The sequence below is a fragment of the Armigeres subalbatus genome, chromosome 3, assembly GCF_024139115.2.
Source record: "Armigeres subalbatus isolate Guangzhou_Male chromosome 3, GZ_Asu_2, whole genome shotgun sequence".
Classification (NCBI taxonomy): Eukaryota; Metazoa; Arthropoda; class Insecta; order Diptera; family Culicidae; genus Armigeres; species Armigeres subalbatus.
The window spans coordinates 41562647-41583375 of record NC_085141.1 but is presented as its reverse complement, the minus strand read 5'-3'; the positions used below and the strand labels follow the sequence as shown (position 1 = coordinate 41583375).

The 20729-nt window shown below is 36.9% G+C and overlaps 1 protein-coding gene across 3 annotated transcripts in view; it reads right to left on the bottom strand.

Annotated features, from left to right (window-relative positions):
- The window catches only part of LOC134227546 (zinc finger protein sens-like), a 555365-nt gene extending 537035 nt beyond the window's left edge, over positions 1 to 18330 (bottom strand). For all 3 annotated transcript variants that reach the window (XM_062709113.1, XM_062709112.1, XM_062709115.1), the window contains exon 1: positions 16726 to 18330. The gene's annotated coding sequence lies outside the window, so the exon portion shown is untranslated. The remainder of the gene's footprint in view (positions 1 to 16725) is intronic.
- Positions 18331 to 20729: the final 2399 nt, after the last annotated feature.

The window sequence follows — 20729 nt, the reverse complement described above, 5'->3', positions numbered from 1 at the left end:
TACAACTTCCTGTGAAAATTCTGAAGAGATTCTCATGTAAATCCTAAACAATTTTCCTTGGTAAATCCAAAGAGCTCCTCTTGGTAATTCCAAAGAGTTCTCGAAACTTAAAAGTAGCTCCCGTGGAAAATCTGAAAATAATTTTCAAATGAAAGTCAAAAAAAAATTTTGAGCTTTTTAGTGGAATGTCTTCACTTGTCATAAGACGAGTTTGTACAATCCCATTGAATTCCACCATATAAGTTAAGTGGTGGAATTCAATGGGATTGTACAGACTCGTATTATGACATGTTTCAAATGAATATTCTGGAAAAACTGGAAAATCAAAATTTTGACGCGAAATTCAAAAGATTCTCTCGTTGTTGTCTTGAAAATATGAAAAACTAGTCAATCCTGCCCGATCTTGTTCGGGTTGTTTTTTTTTTTTCTACCTTACTGTCAATCGTTTAGTGGATGGCATCGTAGCCTTCTAGATCGATTTCAGTTCGAGCTTGATGGTTTTCTTCAGAACTCTTGAAAACGTAGTATTTTTACATTTGTTCAACTTTCCCAGCATTTATATAAACACAGTTGATCACAAGACGAATCGATTTGTAAGGAAATCCTACAAATCGGTTCAATAGTTCATGTGTTATATTGCCTTAAAGAAAATGTAAACTCATTTTTATAAAAAGAGATGATCAATTCAGCCGAACGACATTTTCGACCGAATGTCCATTTCGGCCAAATGGCCCTTTCGACCAAACGACTTTTTCGGACGAAGGACATATTCACGATTTTTTCAGTCAAAGGAACTGTTTGACCAAATGACAATCTCGGCAAAATAACTTTGGGCTAGAAAGTCTGTCTGAAAACATAATGAGATCATATAGAAAACATATTTTGAGTCATAATTTGCTTTCAAATATGTATAAATCATACTACTATAGATTACTAAATTGAATGATATGACATCAAACTGTGTACCAGTGACGTTTCCCTAACCCCAATCTACCTGTGCACTGAGTTTAAATTTACGAAATTGGTGTGCAGAAATGCCCAGAACAACTAGATTTTGACTAGCATAAACGACTCCGATAATTTTATTTTCCATTCGGGCTGTCAAAATATCCAAATTTTCGCTTTTTGAGTCAGTGCACAGGTAAAAAGTGAGGTTACGCGACGCTACTGCGGTGTACTTATTTGGTTATCGGAAAACAATAGCAAAATTAGTTTTCAATTTGCTCTCATCGACAGCTGGAATAGTTTTGATTGGATGTCACAGTAAGATATTTCTGCTATTTCGTTTTGTTATTTTAACCGTTAAAACGACCAAAAAGTTAAGTAAACATAATCGATGATTTCACAACATTAAAACAAGCTACCGATTTGCTCTTAAGTTTTGCTCGGGTAGGTTTCTACCCAATAATCTTTTCGGTTAAACGACATATTCGGCCTAACTACTTTCAGCCTTGTGACTTTCTGCCGAACGACTAGACTTTTCAACTAGATTTTTTTGGAATTCAACGGGAAATCCTTTGCAAGTTTCACGCTAATTTACGGAGAGCTCTTCAAAATGTTAACAAAATATTGTATGAAATTTTCATGGAAATAATTGGTATCTTCATAAAAAATATCTGGAGTTTCAACGTGATGTTGTAAAGATCTATCAGGAAATGATACGGAAATTGCACTGAATCTTTGAAGTTTCCACTGGAAATTTGAATCGGCGTGGAAAATTATAAATCAGCGGCGTGACAAATTTTAAACGGCGGCGCGCCGATGCAAAAATGCCGGCGGCGGCTGCGTGCCAAAAACTGTCGGCGGCGGCGGCGTGGCGCGGCGGCGCACACCTCTAAAATTGAATGTACTGTCGAATTAAATAACAAAAATCATTCATGTATACGCCAGTGTTGGTAAAAACTCAAATTCTCAAATCTCATCCATGATTCAAATCAAGCGCGAGGCCCAGAGAATCGTCCATGATTCGACTCGCGATTTGCATCATTGCGTGATTTTTGCATGTTCTTCTTTGTTAAATTCATCGGAATAACTTTCTTTGCTTAGAACAATGGATAACAAATCCATACGTAAACATAAAATACACTTCGATTGGGTATTGACACTTTTTAGAGCGAAATCATTTTTCGGTGAATGAGCGAAACGATGCGATTCTGCATGAAAAACTCTTGCGCGATGCTCTCCATGCAGAATCGCAAGCGATTCAGCTCGTGCATGAAGCTTCTGTGAGTGAGATTTGAGCATGATTCTACCAACACTGGTATACGCACAGCAATTCGAAAATTCCGCGTATTTTGAGGGAAAAATATTTTTAAAAAAATCTGTAATTACCGATATTGAAAGCCATGATCCTGATCTAAGAGTTATAGTCATATTTATTAAAATCTGATCACGAAATAAACCAAATTGTGCCAGACAGGAGGGAAAAATATCACAAAAAAAACTGTAGACATATATGTTATCAATTTTATGTGTTGAAGATACTATTTTGGAGCATTCCAGTTCATCCAAAATATCCGTGAGTTCATGTCTTGAATTCTACCATAGAAGCGAAAAGTAATGTGCATGTAAAAATATTCAGAGTACATTCTACCCAGGTCAAAGATATCAAATGACTCATGGGAAATTTTTCTGCGTGCCCCATTGTGACATTCTAGAATGCGCGAAATGTTATGAAGTTCGGCTCGTAAGATCTGCGCAACAACGGCCTCTAAAATGTTTTCGGCAGCTACCAAAACCCTTGCCAACAGATGCTTAGATACCTGCCAAGAAATGTTATACCAATCTATCTGCATTTCGATACACTGAAGGCCATCCAAATCGTTCTTGAGTTCAGGTCGTCAGATCTACAATCAAGTAAAAGCGCAATGTTTGTTTCAAATCAAGCTCAGGTGATCATGCCTAGTTCAAGAAATCATATGACTTATTGAGAATATTCTTGCGTGCCCCATAGTGACATTCTAGAATGCGCGAAATGTTATGAAGTTCGGCTCGAAAGACCTACGCAACAACGGCCTCCAAAATGTTTTTGGCAACTATCCAAACCCTTCCCAACAGTTCCTTAGATACCTGCCAAGAAACATTATACCAATCTATCTGCATTTCAATACACTTAAGGCCATCCAAAACGTTCTTGAGCTCAGGACGTCAGATCCACAATCAAGTAGAAGCGCAATGCTTGTTTCAAATTAAGCTCAGGTCATCCTGCCCAGTTCAAAAAAATCAAATGACTTATTGAAAATTGTTCTGCGTGCCCCATAATGACATTCTAGAATGCGCGAAATGTTCTGAAGTTCAGTTCGTAAGATCTACGCAACAACGGCCTCCGATATGTTTTCGGCAATTATCAAAACCCTTCCCAACAGATCCTTAGATAAGTGCCAAGAAACGTTATACCAATCTATCTGCATTTCGATACACTGAAGGCCATCCAAATCGTCCTTGAGTTCAGGCCGTCAGATCTACAATGAAGTAAAAGCGCAATGTTTGTTTCAAATCAAGCTCAGGTCATCTTGCCCAGATCAAAGAAATCAAACAACTTGTTGGAAATTTTTCTGCGGGCCCCATAATGACATTCTAGAATGCGCGAAATGTTCTGAAGTTCGGCTCGTAAGATCTACGCAACAACGGCCTCCAAAATGTTTTCGGTAGCTATCAAAACCCTTCCCAACAGATCCTTAGATACCTGCCAAGAAATTTTAAACCAGTCTATCTGCATTTCAATACACTGATTAGTAACTATGATGTGTACATTTAATACAGCTAAGCTGTTCTTTGACTATTTGCACAATATGTATAGAACATTGTAGAGTCGTGGTCATTCCAATACTTTCGCATGGAATTTACAAAATAAATCCAGAACAAGTTGAAAGATCAATAAAATTGCAGAAAGTTCTTTACTCATGATTGCTCTCAGCTCATACTGACTATAACAGCTGTTTCTTGCACTTAATTGAAGTCGGTTGATGATGGAAATTTGGTAAAAAATTTAGCATGACTCACATGCACAAATACATATACAAGGCCAAACAGACAATAGCTCAGTTGGTCGAGCTGATTGCATATAAGACTATGGATCTCCAAGCCTCCTATAAAAAGTTTGAATTTGGAAAGAAATAATAGCCTTTTGGTACGGCTTTATGTATGAGAAAGGGAAATTTATTTTATCATACCTGACAAACTGCTGCCGTAAAAACTTTGCGATCACATTTGTGAAATACAATTTGAAATACATATCTTTGTGCATTTTAGAAATTAGTATCTGCGTATAGGCCTGACAGATGTGGATATATAAATGACAAGGATTGTAGTTCTCACTCATTCTCACGAACAGAGAATGCTCCCTCACGTTGATTTTCTCCAACAAATCATGTTGCGGGAAAAGAAAAAAGGTCTGATAAGAGATAACCATTTCTTCCTCACTACCAGTGCCACGTAAAGTTGATTTGCTCGTTTTCTAACCCTTTTCTTCCTTTTCGTGCCATAACCAATTGCAAAAAGAGTAGCTTTTATGGAACAAACAACCAAATACCTACATGCAGTCGATGTGGTGGTATCCCAAGTATAGCACCTTCCGAACAGATTTGGTTGCAGCAATTTAAATGTGACCGAATTCGGTCAAATATAAGTTGCGGTAACTAACTTGCAACATGTGTGCTACTCGGGATGGCTAAAGTGACCGAATCCCACCGCCATTTTTGTTCATGTTTTAGGTTCGAATTCCGACTGCTTCTTCTGTTATTAAATATAACTCTATTGGTCACAAAACAGTTATTTGACTTTGAAAAAGTAAAAAAAAAGAATTGCGTACATTATGTTAAACCAATTCAATAAAAATTCCGCGGCAAAAAAAAATCGTTTCGTTTCGTTAAATTTTGAATTAAAAGGATCTTGATTTCGTATCGTTTCGAAGTCTCGAAAGTAAATCTATATTTCGTTTCGTTTCGTTCCGAATCAAAATAGACATTTTTAATTTCGTTTCGTTCCGTTCGTTAGGAAAATTGTGTTATCGCATACCCTTACATATTAACGAATACAGGGTGACTGCAAATTATCCGTACAGATTTTGATAGTTTGCTTCTACAAATCAAAAACAGACAATAGTGGACTGAATCGGTAGCTCTTTGGGCATAACAATTCAGCAGACTGTAACAGATTCTGAGAACACTGAGCGTCATTTAATGTATAAAACAATAAATTTGTGAATGCTTTTTTCCGGTTTTCCGAACAAAAAGGAATTGCCTTCCTACTCACCTGATTTAGATTGAATTTATCATTTGGTATGGTCTATCTTGAAATCAACAGCCATCAAAACACCGAACATATTATCGAGACATTTGAAATCATGTCACAATCGTCAAAAATGTGTGAAAAGTATCTGTATAGAAACGTGCGGCCATCGTGATTTTTTCCAACACGATCGAAGGCGTACAACTCAGGATACAGGGGTCATTCTAATGTGAACAAATTCAGCTTGGTTTATGTAGTCCTATTATAAAAAACCCAGATTAATCCACCTAGCGGCGATGATGCCTTTCTCGTGCATCGTAAAATGTACTGAAAAAATCACATAAGAAAGGTCAAAAAAGCACTTTAGGGGAATAGATCGCATATTTTCTATCATTTTGCATGTTTTTGCATTAATTACTATGCATTCCCACCATTCTTGAAAAAAAAAATTTTTTCGATTTTGAAATTTTTTTTCCAAGGGAAAAAACAATGATTTTTCAATAATTCCGAAATGCAATGTCTAATCAGGCCAATTTTCAATAGCAAACAATGGGATCGCATTCCCCGTCGAATGCAACTTGTTGCGAGTAAATCGGGTAATGCTAAGTTCCAAAAAGTGTGTCTACAAAATTTGTACACATACACACATACACACACACACACACACACACATACACACAAACAGACATCACCTCAATTCGTCGAGCTGAGTCGATTGGTATATAACACTATGGGTCTCCGAGCCTTCTATCAAAAGTTTGGTTTTGGAGTGAAATTATAGCCTTTACGTATACTTAGTATACGAGAAAGGCAAAAAGCAATACATGCTGGTTCTTTAATTTATTCCAAAAAATATTCAAAAACCTGTCTTGTTGTACGGATAATTTGCAGACACCCTGTATTAAATCCTCAAGGGGCCGTACACATATTACTGTAGTAATTATACTTAATATTTATTATTGTCTACTAGTTACTAAGATACTCCCAATAAGTAGGCCTTGACATTAGTATTCTGACTGACACTGACTTACATGATCATTCCGTAATAAACGTTAAAACGAATAACACGTATTCTTACCAAACATCAGAAGTGGGATACGAATAAAGAGAAACGATTTTGAGAAGCAATTTGCGCTCGGATGTTGAAGATCAAGAGAATTTCGGAAGAAGCCTTCCTTCCCAAGATACCAATAATTCGTCCGAAGGGCCAAGCTCTGGAACAAGTTATGGCAGCATGCAAAGTCAATCTAGAAATGTGAATGACGCTTCAAGTGGATATCGGATTTCACAAGCTGTTATTCAAGATTGCGGAAATTTAATACAAGTGAACCGTTCTATCAAGCTAGACGAATTGTCTGCATTTTTACCATTTTTTTCTGGATCGTTGAACGAGGACGCAAATTTCTTCATTAACACAGTGGAGCAAGCTAGAAAAACGTTTCACGTGGAAGAGGAAGTCATAAAGTTGATGGTGTTCAAGCATCTACAGAATAGCGCAAAAGACTGGCTATCGTCACAGCCGGATATATTTGTGAAAACATATTCTGAAGTATTGAATTTGATCCTCATGACATTCACTGTGACTACGAGTACTTTCGAAACAAGGCGAAAATTGGAGCTCCGGAAATGGGAAGCAGATGAAACATTCTTGGAATATTTTGTTGAAAAACGAAACATAGCAATGCCACTGAAACTACACGAAGCTGAACCAATTTAGTATGTAGTTGAAGGCATACCTGATCGCAATTTGAAGAATCAAGCTAAAATGAGTGGATTTTCATCGTTCGGGAATCTTCTTAAGGCCTTTCAATCGATTCGATTGCCGCGTAGAGATTTTTCAAGTGCTCCTGTATGCTACAATTGTAACACGCCTGGACATATCGCTGTAAACTGCCGGAGGTCTATACAGCAGAATAGGACCCCTTTCAACGAAACTACACACAAATGGAATTTAAGTAGCAGAAAAACAAGAGGAAATGAGAGATCTACGAATATTGCTGTACACCCGATTCTGTTTTTACACGGATTTTTTTTTACACGGCCGTGTAAAAAAAATCTCATACAAAATTTTTGCAAAGTTGCTCTCATTTGCATGATTCGTCGAGAAATCATAGAACTTTTTTACACGGATTTTCAAATTTTGAACTGAAAACTTTTTTTACACGGAACGCATCCCCCGTGTAAAAAAAGAATCGGGTGTATTTCGAAATGTTGAAGACTTGAACAACAGGACAACCGACTTAGACAGAGAGGAACTGGTAGATATAAAACTGACTGATTTTAATATTAGATTGAATGCTTTGTTTGATACAGGAAGTCCAGTTTGTTTGATACGCCTTGGCTTAGCAAAAAATGGGAATATTTTTCCCTACAATGGAAATACCCTACAAGGGTATCGGAGGAACTAGATTAAAAATTGTGGGTAGATTAGTAACTAAAGTAAAAATTCAAAATTTATTTTTCAGAATTAATTTTTTGGTGATTCCTGACTCGGCGTTGAGTTCTTACGATGTTATAATCGGAAGAGATGTGATTTTTGATCCCTCAATGAAAACGATAATTGAAAAACGCAAAATTTATTTGTTTAGAAATCCAGTATTGAGAAGTGAAAAAAATAAAGCTGATAAAAAGGTAAAAAACATTAATGTGATTTTGGATTCTAAAAGTGTAAAAAATGTAGGTAATATTAGTGATGATCATTTGTCAACTTTAAGCCATACTTATTATGAAAATATTTTATTTCAACTATCAACGACCTTCGCATCCTGAAATTGATTTCGAAATGAAAATAGTACTGAAAACTGGTGCACCATTTCATTTTAAACCTAGACGGTTATCTCAAGCTGATAAAATAAAAGTTAATAAAAAATTGATGAATTACTTAAACTAGGTATTGTTAAAGAAAGTGATTCCCCGTTTGCTAGTCCGATAGTAGTAATTCCAAAGAAAGATGATGATATAAGGTTATGCGTGGATTATAGAAAATTAAATAAAGATACTTATCGTGACAATTATCCTTTTTCATTGATGGAAGATATTTTTGATAAATTGAAATAGGTGTATTCTATTTTAGATTTGAAATCAGGTTTCCATAAAATTAAAGTTGCTTCTGATTGTACTAAATACACTTCTTTTGTTACTCCCATGGGACAGTATGAATATTTACGAGTTCCCTTTGGTTTGTGTAATGCACCTTCTGTATTCCAAAGATTTATTAATAAAATTTTCAAAAAGCTCATTGACGAAGGAAAATTAGTGGTTTATATTGATGACATTTTGATTGCTTCTGAAACCATGGAAGAACATTTTGAAGTTTTGACTGAAGTTTTTGAAATTTTGAGTAAAAATTTATTAGAGGTAAATTTGAATAAATGTAAATTTTGTTTCTCTGAAATTGATTATTTAGGTTATACGATAAACGAATTCGGAAGGAAACCAAACAAATCACACATTGAATCCATTTCAAGTTTTCCGATTCCAAAGAATTCTAAAGATGTTCAGAGATTTTTGGGCCTAACTAGTTATTTTAGAAAATTCATTCAGAATTTTGCATCTATCGCTAGGCCGTTGTATGATTTATTAAAGAAAAATGTTGAATTTATTTTTAGTGAATCTGAAATAAATGCTTTCAAAGAATTGAAAAACAAATTACTCTCAGCTCCTGTTTTGGCAATTTACGATCCAAATGCCGAAACACAATTACATTGCGACGCAAGCTCTTTTGGCTTCGGCGCAATTTTGATGCAGAAACAGAAAAATGGTTATTTTCATCCAATAAGCTTCTTTAGCAAGAAAACAGATGAATATGAGAACAAGTTACATAGCTTTGAATTAGAGACACTGGCTATTATGAACTCTTTAAAACGATTTCATGTTTATTTGTCTGGAATTAAATTCAAAATATTCACAGATTGCAGTGCCTTGGCACAAACTTTGTCTAAGAAATAGATTATCCCTAAGATAAGTCGATGGGCTTTGTTTCTGGAGAACTACAACTACAGTTTGGAATATAGAGATGGATCTAGGATGCAGCATGTAGATGCTTTAAGCAGACTATCAATGAGTAATTTAGATAAAGATATCAGGAAAATATATCCAAATAATAAGTCATCGTCAGATGTATGTTTGTTAGATACTGAAGACATCGAAAGAAATGTAATTTTTGCACAAGAACAAGATGAAAAAGTCAGAAAAATCAAATTACATTTAGAAACAAACACTTTTCCAAATTTTGAGTTAAAAAATGGAATACTATTTAGAAAAGATGACAGTAAGTTATTATTAGTTTTCCCAAAAAGAATGATTGATAATATAATTCGAATTTGTCATGACAAGCTTGGTCATATTGGAATTGAAAAAAACTATGATTGAAATATAACAAAACTTACTGGTTTTCTAGTATGAGAAAAATAGTAAAAAAATATGTGAGTAATTGTTTGAGTTGCATATTTTTTAGTCCATCGGCCACAATGAAAGAAGGTTTTCTCAAATCAATAGATAAAGGTCAGACTCCATTTCAAACAATTCATATAGATCATTACGGTCCGATTCAGTTGCGATCTTCGAAAAATTTCAAGTATATTTTAGTAATAGTTGATGCATTAACGAAATTTGTAAAGTTATATCCTTGTCATTCAACAAATACAGCAGAAGTGATACAAAGTTTAACTTCATATATGAATTATTATAGCAAACCGAACAGAATTATATCAGATAGAGGCAGTTGTTTCACGTCTAATAATTTCAAAACATTTTGTTCAGATCGCTTTATAGAACATATTAAAACAGCATCGTACACACCAGAGGCAAACGTTCAAGCTGAAAGAATAAACAGAACCCTTACTCCAATGTTGGCTAAGTTAATTAATGATACTGGTCTCAAATGGGATTATTTATTACCAAACATTGAATATATTTATAATAATACTTACAACAGAGCAATAAAAAATTTCCCAAGTATGTTGTTATTTGGTATACATCAGAACAATTTATGTGTTGGAAACAATAATAATATAGAAACATTTGTAAAAAATAATCAAGCTTCATCACAAAATCATAATCTCATTGAAATTCGACAGAAAGCAAAACATCACATAGACAAACTTCAGGCATACAATAAAGAAATGGTAGATAAAAAGCGCAAATCAGTTCAGGATTATAAGGAAGGTGACTTTATAATGCTTAAAACTAACGCTGACAATAAACTTTCAACAAAATTCAAAGGTCCTTATACTATAAAGAAAAAATTGCCAAATGATCGTTATCTTATTACAGACATTGATGGATTCCAAATATCACAATTACCATTCAGCTCTATTTGTTCACCAAATAACATGCGAAAATGGTTATCGATTTCTAATTTAATAGCAAACTATGACGTCGATGAGGACATCGACGAGTCAGGATGACCGATTTGTAGTAACTATACTTAATATTTATTATTGTCCACTAGTTACTAAGATACTCCCAATAAGTAGGCCTTGACATTAGTATTCTATACTTACATGATCATTCCGTAATAAACGTTAAAACGAATGACACGTATTTTTACTAAAATTACGTAAGCACTTATGGGGGGGGGGGGGGTCGGTCAATATCTTACGCTCCATATAAATAAAAAATCATTTGTATGAAAAAAAATCTTACATGGGGGGAGGGGGGGTCGAAAAATCCAGGAAAATTGCTTACGTAATAAGTGTACGACCCCCAAGTAATTGATTCACTTCTTATTTTTCTACAAGTGTAATTTCTGTAGGGTCTCACAAAATGTCAGGAACCAAAAACTTTGACTGAGTACATTTCAACATTGAAACATCTTCAAGTAATAAATAGAAGGCTGTGATTTAATAAAAAAAAAACTCTGGAATACGAAATTCAAGCACTAGGTTTGTGATTTCTTTTTTTTTGTGTCTTTATTAAGGAGACTTTCAGCCCGAGGCTGGCTCGTCTCCGTGTTTGTGATTTCTCATTCAATCCACTTCAAGAAGGTATCTTATTGCAGAACCTGATATCCTCCAGCAATATTTGCATTACTACAGAGTAATATAAATATTTTTCTAAGAAATTCCATTGGGACATCCTATTCTTACAATTTTGTAAAAAAAAAAAAACCACGAGAGTATTCATTATAAAAATATTTTTTGGGCCCATAATAGAGAATCATCGCGGAACGAAACAAAAAAATCAAATGGAGTGTCGTCTATAGGGGAGCCTCCTGGTCCTTCGTAGCTTAGTAGGGAAAGCACCTGTCTAGCGTACTGGTTTCTTGGAATCAAACCCCACCGAAGGATGTGGTTACCCTCCAATACATTTTTCGAACTAAATCTTTCATATGTTGTGCAATTGCACAAATCGAGTTTCAGGCATAGTAATTAATATTAGCGTAAAGGTACATAAATATGCGTACCTATTCACATGTTTTGTTTTCATCTTCCTCTTCTTAGTTGTTAACTGTGAGGTTTCTAAGCTCAGATACCATACCACGCATACGTATATCATGAGGCTAACACGATGATACTTTTAAATCCGGGACGTTCAGCATGGTCTTGCTTTGTAGCCGCGCATCTTACCGCACGGCTAAGGAACCCCTATAAGGCCCCACTTATGTTTTCATATTTTAAAATACGTGACAGTAGATCAGAACTGCTGCCATCCCAGCGGCCTGCCTACTGATGATCGTTGAGGTTAATTACCCGAAAAATGAGTGAGTTTTAGAAACGCACTTAAAGCATAAATATCGTTTTGACTCAAATTCCGAACAGGGCTCATATTCCAAACACTGGGGGCTTAGAGCCCTCAAAATAGAATTTCCATGGATTTTAGATACGGAGGATCAATATCCTTTGAAAACAATTACGCGTATGAAGTTGAGATGACCATTTGAAAGCGTGTGTTCGGAATATGAGTCATGTTCGGGATTTAAGTCAAAACGGTAGTAGGTTGTGCAACTAATTGCAAAAAGATGATTTTTTCAGCACCAGTTGTACATCATCGTCAACGTTATAAGCGAGGCTTGCCGAGTTGGATAAATACTACGAGAGCTGAAAAAAATCGACGAACAACGAGTTGCAAACGCTATTTTTCGCAATGACAAAAATGGGCTTTAATATAATAAAACTGTACCAAAAATGTACCAGTCTGATAACTTCATATGACCATATTGCTGTGGAGTACAGCCAGATTCCATGTTATTGTGCCAGACTGCATAGCTCGACAAATTATGAAGCGATAGATGAACCCGATTATACAAAAAATTGTCCATCAAAATCCAAAATCATGTCCTTTAAACTATTGAATAGAAATTATTTTATTTTATTTTGCTACTATTCGAACACTACCCAAGCTACTTCAGCAAAATGTAGTCATGTAACTACTGTTCTGATGTTGGTTTTCGACCATAGCAATCAAATGAGTGTTATAATGGATTTTATGCAACTCAAATGAGTGTTATAATGGATTTTATGCAACTCAATTGAGTTGCCTAATGTTCATTAAGGACAATCCTCACGGAATTCAAATTTAAAAGTACTCGCGTTTTCAAGGGCCACCACTCAATACGGAAGCAACGCACAGCTGTCATTCTTATTATTTCACGCATGATGCGACGCAACAAAAATGACAGTTGTGCGTTGCTTCCGTATTGAGTGGTGCCCCTTGAAATCGTGAGAAGTTTTAATTGGATTCCGTGGGGATTTAATACGATTTCAACATAAATTCTGGATATACTGCTCCAAAAACGGATGCAAACCATGAAAAAGTAGAAATATGGGAGGAAATTTTGTTTTTATATCTACTAGGGCTTCCAAACCTTCCTTGAGTTCAGATCTTGATGATATTTATAAACAACAAAGCGTTTTACGGAGCCTCAATCCTAATTTATAATTGGCAATGCTACTTGAGACATAATTAAACTATTTTTATCAAATTGCAGTGTTACCAGAACATATACAGTACTCCTAACTATTCTTGAGTTCAGATCTTGGAGGTCTACACGATCAACAGAGTGATGCATAGGATCCCAAACTTGCTAGTTAGTTGGAATTGCACCACAATGGACATCATTACACATTACGCACGTACGAAAAAAAAAGTGTTATTATGATCATAAACATCGCATCCACATTTTCGTCGTTCCTTTTATCGTCTATAGTGTTATAGAACAAAGTTTGTTCTATGGGGACCACGGCGTCCCACGGCTGTACAATTGTTGCTACTCCATAATCGATCAGAACTAGAATAAGTTGCACCCCGAAGGCGTTGCCACTCTAATTCTTACTGTCTTCATACTTATTATACATATTATTTATTTTATACATATTACAGTATTCTCAAACAGAACTGCGATTGAGTTCTGAGCTTGACATTCTATATGATCACGTACGGTGTACGAAATTTCTACCATTTCTATAAGTATTGAAACCACCAAGGAGTATCATGACAGTCTTACCGACAGTCTTACCAACGTACCTAGAACTAAATTCATCTCGCAACACATTCAATTGACAATATAATTTGATTCTGTATTGCACGAAAGTGGTTGCTACTAAGACTTACATTTATTTGTAAAAGTGAAGTAATTAACGTATGAATAATTTCATAAAATTTCACTCCAAACGCTTTTCACCATACTTATCCCAAAATGAATTAAATGTATTAGCTAAAACATTTCGCAAAAAAAAATCCATCTCTCAGTTCCTCTGCAACCATTTGATGTGATTCTGCGAGATCATCAACAGAAGGCGCTTCAGTAAAACTTTCATTCTAGTTGTGAAATCCTCAAAGACAATCAACGTTTAGCTCTAGTACACTGCTGAAAACACGCAGCACACTAGGAGTTAACATTTTGCAAGCAGTGCACCAGTCCACCACATTACTTGTTAAGTTTCTCAATAATAATCTTCTTCATCGATAAAATATTTAGTAGTCGTACTGGTAACTGGTGATGATTTTTTCGAGAAATGCTCCTATTTTTGTTGAAATTTGTGTAAGGTGGCTGTTAACAAAGTACGTCACATCTTTACTTAGACGGGGGGTTGCGGGGCGGTTGTTGACCAGCGTGACGATTAATAAAAAAATACTAGAGGTTCATTACAAGAAGTGTGACGAGGGGGGATGGGTGTTGAAAATGGTAATTGTTTTGCGCGACGTATTTCATGAATCTTCCCTAGATGTCCTTCGTCATACATTTTTTTGGCGGTATATAAATTCATGCTAGACCAGCGTAGATCTTCTTGTTGATTGATTTGAATATACCCCAGTAACACAATTCAGACTGATTTGGTTGCAGCAACTTATATATGACTTGATTTGGTCATATATACGTCTTATCAACTCGTCTATGACAAATGTGTTGCTTGTGTAAGGAACTGAGATCAAAGACAGTATGGAGTGTCGAAGATGTCGAACGAATTCTGTAATGTATCTATAATGGTGTAACGAAGTCCCGTGAAGCTATTCCAACTCATAAAAATAGTGGGGATATCGTATATCTTCATGTTAATCGATTTGAATATTAAGATCTGAATTAAAGGCGCTATCTCTTAAAATTGATTTTTGACAGCTGATTTTCGTCTTGGGTCATATATGACCCATCCGTATTGAATCGGTTAAAGCACCCATTCATCGATACAGAAAACACTCAAACACGAACTGTAAACCAGGTATTATGATCAGGAATTGAAAAATTAATATTTTGGCGATATCTTTCAAGTGTCCAAAAAATGACGCGTATTTTGTTAAAAATGTGTATTTTGACTATAACTCATGAACCCATCCTCCTATTGTGAGAAAATCGGTTAAGGATTACAGCCAAAAAAGAGTACCGTGGAGCATCGAAATCCGTACACTTAAACACCTCAGTATATGAAAAAGTCATTAGAAAATAGGAATCAAATGTAAATTAAACGTTTGTCATTGACACAGGAGCATGAAGCCTCTACTTTTAAAGTGTGTGACATTTACTCATTAAAAACTACGAAAAACATGATAAAATAATGAATTAAATCAACTACTCCCGACTCAAAATCCGTCCACCGTGGACGGATTTCGAATCAAAGGATCACAATCCGTACAGCTATTTTTTACCTAAATATTTAAATTGAAGCAATCTGATTGACTAAACTACCACTGTAAATAGTTCGATACGCATCTTGAGAAGCCATCCCTTGAGAAGCCATGTATTGCGCTCATCTTATGTAATGATTCGCAATTAGCTATTAAAACACAGTTACTTTTGGTGCAATTATGCTCTACCTGAAAACAAAATGGCGGCAAAAACTCCGCGTTTGGTGGGTTTAGATTTGTTTTTGATTCTTGTTCTAATTTTTAAGTCTTCTTTCCATTTCTATGCCCTAAAAGCTTAATGCCAACTATCTGAACAGGATAAGATAAATTATTTCTACAACAGTTATCTTTAACCCCCTTTAATTTATTGATATCTCATGAGGTGGACGGATTTCGGTCCCGCATGGTAACAATTTTTGAAGAGAACATAAAGACTTTACCTATACCTTAAATTCCTCGTCGAATGCAACTTGTTGCAAGCAAATAGATTATTACGTATATTGTCGGAGTGAATATACAGCCCTCACTAGTTCTTATTATACGAGAAAGACAAAAATGTTCAAGTCGCGATGTTTTTGCCCATGTTATGTTTAAAATTATTATATTTATTCTGCTTTTATCCCCTGACAATGAAAATATCACCGACCATTGGCACAGCGGTTCGAATTCAAAAATTTTGATACATCTACAAACCAACACTTTTATCTAGAGACACTTATTTAAGACACGAAGTGTTGAACAACAGCCAATTATTCAAAATATGTTCACTGTCCTTATTTTGAAACGATGGCATGATGATTTTATTCCAGTCAATAAAAATAAAGATTTTTTATTATAATCAAACACTGACTTTGTCAATATTCCTGAACACGTTATCCATTATGGTAATTCACATTCGAAAGCAATTCCATCTGGCCACCTAGTAGCGATACATTCGCAGTTCGGTTCATTCAATAAAACTGGCCAGCCTTGTGGTGCCCAGCATTTAGGCCTCCTGCAGCTCCAACCACCTCCGAGCGTCAACAACGGAATGATAAATGATGCCATTTACTCCCGTTATGCAGCCCTCTGTTGAACGTCATTCACCCACCGCAGACCCCAGCGGGGAGTCCTAAATGCAGATTGAATTCAGCCTTCATACAATAGACACAAACCAATCAAAAGCGTGCCAAAAGTTTTCAATTAGCATCCCGATTGATCGTTCAGTGCACGTTTCTGACCGTTTGTTTTGCACCGAATAGCAAAAAAAACTTCAACCTCGACAGTTGTTGAACGCTCGGCAAAGGGCTTATATCATTCAACGCAACTTTGGTTTACGTCTGTTCGATGACTTATTCAATTTGATTCGCAGTATATTTGGCATCCTCTGTCTATCCACGAATGAAACAGCATCGCCACCAGGTGGTTCCATCAAATCCCCATCCGAGTACTTACCACCGCAGTTCACCCGACGATAAGTGCCTCAGGAATGTCTGATAACCTCCCCCACGAGACGTGCTCCTCGAGCGAGCTTAGTGTCAAACAGTTAATCCACTTGGGGCCTCGTGTCGTGGCCAATGCCCAAAACGGCACTCGGAGGATGACGACGACGACGACGACGACAACGGCGACGGATCACATGCACTTGTCACTTGACACTTGTCACAAATGTCGCCGGAGCGCACTACTTTTCTCGGCTGTGTGCCCCCTGTCTGAGATACGATTCACTGCGTTTGATCCGGTTGAGGAAAATAGAAACGAAAACAAATCTCAAATCCCGCGCCGTTGTCGCCTCGAGCGCCCGCACCGTTCGTGAATGTGTGCGACGGGCGGCGATTAACTGTAAATTTCTTCTTCTGGGACGACTACTCACATCACTTTCCCACTAAATGATGACTTTTTTTTCGTGGTGGATTTATTTCGGACGCCTAAGCGATAATCACACTGCCTCTCGGGTCGAGTTGTCTCACTTGTTTCCGTTTTCACCTCTCTTCAGGAGATACACACGGCAGATCATCTAATTTTAATATTTTCCAAAGCGGCAATCCCACACTGAAATAAATCTGTAGCTTATTTTTTTTTATTTGTTTTGAATATTTTCTTCGGTGTCTTCCGTCGGTTGAGAGATGATTTATTTAGGACAGGCCGGGGGACTTTCCCGATGGCTTCTTCTGGTGTTGTGTTTCGCATCCACTTGTCTCGTTATCGATACGATCAAACTTTTCACCGACCATCCAACTGTTTCACAGTGCTTCTGTTTTATTTACTCATCACCTTTTTTCATGCCATAGCCCAGCTAAGCCTCCACCGGCCGCCAACGCTGCCGACGCTGCAACCGTCTTGTAGGTATTTTCGTTCACTTGGCGAGCTCGCAGGCCGCAAGAAATTTACATATAATTTTCCACTCGACAGAGTAAAATTAATTAATGAACTACGTTTTTTTTGTTACCACACTTGCTCACCAACATGAAAAAACTCTCCCCCTTTCTGTCGGTGTGGGCGAAACTTTTCACCAAACTGTTTTGCTTCAGTGCAATCGACTGATCCTTGCACGATTTGGCGTTCGACGAAAATTAGCTCTAACGTAATCAGTATTCGACAAACGTATTGAACACTTGTTTCCAAAAAACCACTTTCATTCGATCGTAGTATTTGTCTAATCACTAACAATTCATCGACACAAATTTCACTAAATAGCTTCTATTAGTTGAACACACAAAATCCAAACATCCCATCCACATCGGGTTCGTCGCTTATTGCATGGAACAAGTCTCCCGGTTCCCGGTCAATCAATCACCAATCGTCGGTTCCAAATCCCGGATGGTTGCGATCTCTCAAAGGTGGCGCGCACCCGACGGATCCGCTTGGCGGTACCGACAATAACAGCAACATCAACAACAGCAACAAGCAAGCAAAAGTTTCCTCTACCCTGGTGACAGTATCCACACACAACACCACGTCAGTGACACGAGGGCGCGTTATGCCGATGTCGTACCTCTAGACCGACTGACCGAGTAATACAGTATTCGGCCCGTTGGAACCCGATTCGATGCCCCCGCCGCTTGCACACGCGAGAGACGATCGCGCGAAGACTGTGGCGATGACGACGACGAACGTCTTGATGCTTGCAGCTTGGGCGACAGTTGTTGGAGCGCGATCACCTCCACCGGACCAGCCTGCTGGCTCCAATAATGGTCGGGTGGGTGGACGGTTTTGGCGCTCACTCTCTTTGAAGGTTTTTCAATCTTCGCCTTATTATGCAGCAGCGGCGGGTTGGTTTTCCTGTGGCGAGGTAACTCACCGTTATGGTCGATTTGCGGAGCTTCGTTGCAGCGGAATGGGAGAGAATGAAAAACAAAAGTTCGACACTGAGCGCGCAGTTTCCACTGTTCTCTCGTCCAACGATTGTGGTGAAAGATTTCAACCGAGAGCAAGCGACGAACCTTGAGCAATTTGCAAAGTGATGTTATTGGCTGGAAATGGTGCATCTGTAGGCTCGCTCTTTTGTGGGATCTAAAAGGTTTGAGAGCGAAACATGTTGAGAGAAGCAAATAAAGTTTGTTTTTTCCTGATTTGATTATGGAGTCGCAAAGCGGCAAAGCGACATGTTTGTGTAGAAATTCTACAGCACTATATTTTTAATCGGGTTCGTTGATGATTTCTCAGATAGAATCACAAACATGAACATCTATTGCCCTAAGCTCTCTTCTTAAAATCAAAGTGAAGATTTTAAATGAATCATTTGTTTGAGAAACTGCATAAGTTTATTTTACACTTTTTCGAGAAAACAACAAAAAACTGCTTTTGAACAAATTTACAACGAATCTTTCGATTTCTTCGATACAGATCAATAGATTTTAACAAAACTCAACACCCTGGGACACTTTCGGTGCAAAAAATGTAAGCAGTACTCCACAATTGCTCTTCAAAGTACGTGGACATATGTAGTTTCTCAAACAAACGAAAAAAAAATCATACATTCCTGAACAAAATTTTTTTTTCGTATTTTTTGCCAGAATACGTATTTTTGGACGAGGATTCAGAATATATAAAAATCTCATTTTGGCCAAAAATGTTACATATGCAGTTTCTCAAACAAACGGTTCAAATGTGAGAAAGAATCATCTACGGCTATACTAAATAGTAATTGTTGGCTTTATAAACGAGTATTTTTAATCTGCGACTTTCGCTGCGATTGAATTTTACTTTTTACTATACGTTACTACAGTCTGATCAGGAAACTCGGGATGACGGCTTGATACAATGCTGAGTTTCTTCTTTACTACACAAAACCCTAGAGCCTCGGAAACCACTATCTGTAAAATTCTTCTTTCCTTAAAATTGAAACCCGTCTTTTTATACGTTGTGAAATATTGAACAGATTTTATTAAACTGCTCTACACGATTACCGTGCGGGACCGAAATCCATACAGCACCGAAATCCGTCCACCTCATGAGACATCAATAAATTAAAGAGGATTAAAGGTAATAATTGTCGAAATTAAATAATTTATCTTGTCCTGTTCAGATACTTGGCAGTAAGCTTTTAGGGCATTGAAATGGAAAGAAGGCTTCGAAATTAAAACAACAAAAATCAAAAACAAATCGCCACCCACCAAACGCGAAGTTTTGGCCGCCATTTTGTTTTCGGGTGGAGCATTATTGCACTAAAAGTACCTGTGTTTCTTTGCTGATTGCGAATCATTACATGAGATAAGCAGAATACAAATCGATGGGATCGCTTCTCAAGGTGCGTATCGAACTATTTACAGTGGTAGTTTAGTCAATCAGATATTTAGTTAAAAAATAGCTGTACGGATTTTGATCCTTTGATTCGAAATCCGTCCACGGTGGACGGATTTCGAGTCAGGAGTAGTTGATTTTATTCATTATTTTATTATGTTTTTCGTAGTTTTTATTGAGTAAATGTGAAATACTTCAAAAGTAAAAACCTTCATGCTCCTATGTTAAGGAAAAACGTTTTATTTACGTTCGATTCTTGTTTTCTAATGACTTTTTCATGTACCGTGCGGGACCGAAATCCGTACAGAACCGAAATCCGTCCACCTCATGAGATATCCACGGTGGACGGATTTCGAGTCAGGAGTAGTTGATTTAATTCATTGTTTTATAACGCTTTTTGTAGTTTTTAATGAGTAAATGTGAAACACGTCACAAGTAGAAGCCTTCGTGCTCCTGTGTCAATGACAAACGTTTTATTTACATTCGATTCCTATTTTTGAATGACTTTTTCATGTACTAAGGTGCTTAAGTGTATTTCGATTTCGATGCCCCACGGTACCGCATGAATGTGTAGAAGAACGCAGTAGGTGTTTGTTGCTGAATGGAATGACAGCAGTCAGGAATTGAACGAGTAATCAAATGGTTGCGTAAAAGTCGATTCAGAGGAAAGGACTCAACAGTAACGACCTTTAGTTCCGCAGGTTCAATCTCCGTAG